The sequence below is a fragment of the Nematolebias whitei genome, chromosome 13 (genome assembly GCF_014905685.2).
Source record: "Nematolebias whitei isolate Nwh7 chromosome 13, NemWhi1, whole genome shotgun sequence".
Taxonomy (NCBI): Eukaryota; Metazoa; Chordata; class Actinopteri; order Cyprinodontiformes; family Rivulidae; genus Nematolebias; species Nematolebias whitei.
Genome location: NC_056510.1, coordinates 45847375 through 45852392, shown reverse-complemented (window position 1 = coordinate 45852392; position 5018 = coordinate 45847375).

Below are 5018 nucleotides of genomic sequence, written 5' to 3'. Positions count from 1 at the left end.
GTTTCCTCCCACAGACCAACAACATGCATGTTAGACTGACTGGTGACTCTAAACTGTCCCTGGTGAGAGAGAGAGAATGGTTGTTTGTTTCATTTGTCCCTGTGATGGTCTGGAGACCTGTCCAGGTGTCCCTGTGATGGACTGGAGACTTGTCCAGGTGTCCCTGTGATGGACTGGAGACATGTCCAGGTGTCCCTGTGATGGACTGGAGACTTGTCCAGGTGTCCCTGACATGTAGCCACTCAAACCTTATTTGTTACATGTGAGAGACTGAAATCCAAAGCACAAGCCCTCGTTGAGCTGACCACTGTCATCCATCACGACAGCTTCACATGACACAAGCGTCACGGGGTCTCCACGACACCTAGCTGACCTTCACTGTACGAAACACGCAGGCTGTACATGAAATGCTTCATGTCAACAATCACACCAAACGATTTTCACCTATTTACATCTTTATGATGTTAGAAAAATAACTTTATGACTGCACACAGCCTGCACGTTTTTAAGACACATTAATGTAACTATGGACAGTCATTTAGTTCTTTATAAAGCGCCTTCATTTATTCGTTCAGATAACAGAAACAAAACAAAGTCATCAAAAAGAAAAAAACAAGATTGAATGAAAACGGTGCAGAAAGAAGAAGAACATTCTTATAATATCTGCTCCTTATTTAAAACATATAAAATAACTCCAAACAAACAACAAGTCAGATTTGAACAATCTCCAAAGTGAAAACAAACACATTCTTCACACTTTACTAATCATTTTAACTTAATCATCTTTTTAAACATATAACTTGTTTTATAAATGTTTATGTTTATATCAAGACGATTCCATAATCCTGTTCCCTGAACCACAACTCAGCTCCTTCACACTCGTTCTAAACGGAGGTTTTACAAACATTTACATTCTCTTCAGTTTATAATGACTCGCTTTTTAAACACATTTTAAATGAATATTTGGGGGTAATATGTTTTATGAACTTTATACATGACTTGTAAAATACTATATTCAACCAAATCATAAATTTTATATTTCAATTGATGAAATAATATATTTGTTGGTGACCAGAGCACTTCATACTAATAATTCATAAAGCTCATTTTTGTAAAATAAAAATAGCATTTGTAATTGTTTTGCTATTCCCCAAACTTCAATACAACAGATTAAATATGGAACAATAATTACATTATACAATATATACAAAGCTTTGTCATTCAGCAACTCTTTTACTTTATACAGTAATGCAATTTATTTAACTATTTTTATTCTTAAGTAATTTACGTATCAACTTCTCATCAATAACGACACCCGAAAATGTTATTTCATTAACTCTATGAATTTCAGTGCAGTCAGTTTTAAATGGGACTTGGATACTTTTATTTCCTTTCATAAATAACTGTAAATTATAAATGTTTTACAACAAAATACAACACAACACAAAAACAGTAGACAGATCTAAATGATAGTTTAAATTTATTAAAAAAGTTGTAACAAAAACAATATGTCTGATCTCAGGTTTATATTTTCTAATTCAAAATAAAGTTAATATTGAATTAGTTGTGTTTTGGTGGCTCTTCTCTTCCTGAGTATTTCACTGTATTGTTGACCTTGTGTTAATTTTGCATATGACAAATAGACCAAAGCTGAGCCTAAAGATATTTTTATTTTTTCGAGACAATAATAAATCATTTCTTGTAGTCCAGACTGTGAATCTATTGTTTTGTTTCTACAGCTGTTAACATCTGGGTTGGTGCTTTTAACTTTCAGACTTGGGTTGTGTAACTTACATGTTTTTAGTTCCAAAGAGGGTATAAAGGCTAACCGTACTGGACTAAATAAAAGCTCATTTCATCCAGAGACGTTCAGGTGTAAAGGAGACTCGTGACAGGGTTAGGAGGGTTACAGTGAGGAGCGTTGCAAACATTCAGGAGAAAACGGGAGAAGTTGGAGCACGAGAAGAGAGAACTGTACAGGAAGTAAAAGCACTCAAACCTTCACTAAAATCAGGGGTCGTTGTTTCACCTGACCAAGCGCTCTGGGTTTTGTTTTCTCACAAAAAGAAGCCAGAACCAAGCAAGAGTGCTGACAGCTGGTGTTGAAGCAAAGTGGGCGGAGCCTCACACTGTGAGGGGGCTGTTGGTGGGAGGTGGGGGTTTGGACTGACATGATCCTGTCACATGAGAGGTGAGTCAACACACCAGGCCAGGTAGACAGCTCAGCTCCAGGTAAGACACTGCTTCTTTTTCTTTACTCCCATCATCACAGTGCTCACTTCGTCTCCCGGCAGCTGAAGCTAAAGGCTCCAGATGTGTCAGGGTTTTGATGGACAACATGTGAAACATACTGGGACTGTGTGACATCAACATTTATGGCTTGTTTAATATTTGACACCAAAAGCAGCACGTTTTCTAGAAGTTCACGTGGACAATGTGCTGTGAGGCCATTCAGCTGCGTTAAATGACAGAGGCTCATTCATGCTCAGCACAAAAACAGCGCGCTGTCGACAGCAAGAAGGAAAAGTCAAAGGTTGCACAACAAACTAGAGCAGCTTTGAAACAAATACAAGTGCATAAACATTTGATTTCAACGTGGGTTTCTCTGTATAATAAAACTCTGACACAAGTATTTTTCTGACTCAGACTGAGTAAGAAGATTTGTGTTTGACCACATATTTGATGAAAAGGACACTGAGTGTGGCTCCAGGAGTTTACTTGTATTTCTCTGCTCCAGATGTTGAGTGATGCTCGAACTGTCAGTATTGCACTGCCCTCAAGTGTTTGCAGCTGGAAGCTGCTGTGAAAAGGTCTGCGCTGCCCTTTTCTACCAGATAAACTGTTCAGGTTCAAACTGACCACTTTAACCTTGGACCACAGCTGGAATACAGATGTTACAAAGGACTGTATTATATGGTTGTTTCTGATAAATATTTTCTAATGTTTTCTGCCCAACACTTCTGAACACTGAGCTTTTAACACCAAATGAAAAACAAACTAAGAGATTTAAACAGATGCAGTGGACAGTTCAGTTGAAAAGATTTTTGAAATATACACACACACACACACACACACATATATATATATATATATATATAAAAGGTAAAGATCACACATTTATTTCTGTACAAGGTATAGTAGCTTACTTTAGCACAGATTTGAGATGTCAGGGCTAAAATATTTTTATGGGCATGGACAACCAAGAAATAAAAAATTATTCTCTATCTGTGGGAATGCACCAGCACTGGTCTAAATGAGCTCCTTACTGGGAAAACATTAACAACCAAGTAGTTTGTGCTTGCTGTAACTGCTCTGAACAAAACTAGCAAAGTCTTTAGAAAGTGATAAATGATGTTTGATGTCAGGTTCATGAATGAATAATAAGCTTGTGAGTTTTCTATCGTTTCTCGTAGTTTGGCTCATTCATTCAAAGTGAACGCTCGCATTTCGAAGGCAAAACTACTTTTCAAGGCTCAATGGTCCCATTTCAAACTGACAAGAACTTGACTTCATTTCACAACTGGTTTCTGAGAATGCTTCAACCCTAAAACTATTAGAAACCAAAAATATCTTCAAAATACTTTCTGTAATATTTTTCTGATGGGCTTGAGAAACAACAAAATCAAATCTTGTGTGAAACAGCTGAGGTTTGTGAAGAGGATCAACGTTTCTCCCTGAAGCTGTTTAGATACGAGCACCCTGGAGTCCAGCATCACCAGACACATCATGTACACATACAAACTAAAGCTGACGTCCTTCACGTGCACCTGCACCTTCTGGAAACACCTTCTTTGTCCTTTTTTTAACACATTTATGTATTAAGTTAAAAATATTCTTAAAACATGAAAAAATTTCAGTTCAAAGTTATAAAAACGTTAAAAAGTGAACACAAACATGCAGGGTGAGCAGTTTCTGTTTGTTTACCGTGTGAACTTTGGGCTAGCTGGAAAACCATCGTGTTTTTCTGGTAAAGTTTATTCTTATTCTTATTTCTAGTAAAATAATTCAAACTTATATCTCTGTCATTACCGTGAGGAGTTGAGCAACACACACCTCACACACACCTCACACACACCTCACAGTCTGCTTAAATCAAGGCTCTGTAACTTGTGGGGCCACATGCACATCCCTCCACTGTTCATTTTTATTTAAGCTTTGCCCAAAACGTTGATAGAAAAGCAAAACATTTATATTTATACCCAATGGAAAAAGCTGTTTTAACAGTTTACAGTATCCTGATGCATGCTCAATAATCCAGGTAGAAAAATCCAAAAAAGTTCAATCTGGTCCTCTGGACATTCAAAAAAACAAAAAACAAAACAAAGCAAAAAAAATCTAGAAACGTTTCGTCTCTCATCCAAGAGACTTCCTCAGTCTGAGGAGCTGTTTTCAGCTCAGTCTCTTAAATAGCACCTTCTTAGAGTGGAACAACCAGTTTTGCTGCTGACAACCAAAACCAGCTGATCACATGCTCAAGAAGGACCATCAGCCTAACAATGGATCATTAGCACACTGATGGCTGTTTACTGTTCACAGAGGGCTGAGTGATACTAGCAATCACAGCATTGTAAGAGGGGGACAGTTGAACCCGGAGGCTCCACCCCTGTTTAATGATGGACGATTTCTTTTCACAAAGATGGCCTCCTTTACTCCTCTCTCAAACCATCGTTCCTCTCTGTCCAGGATGTGAACATCTTCATCCTTGAAAGAGTGACCGCTGGCCTGGAGATGAGTGTAGACCGCAGAATCCTGGCCTGATGATGTTGATCTTCTGTGCTGGTCCATCCTTTTGGCCAGTGGCTGTTTAGTTTCCCCGATGTAAGACTGATCACAGCCCCCCTGACACTGAACAGCATACACAACATTGCTCTGTTTGTGCCGGGGGACTGGATCTTTGGGATGAACCAGTCTTTGCCGTAATGTATTTTGGGGTTTAAAAGCCACTGGGACGTTATGTTTAGAAAATAAACGTCTCAGTTTCTCTGATACCCCCTCAACATACGGAATGACCACTGGTC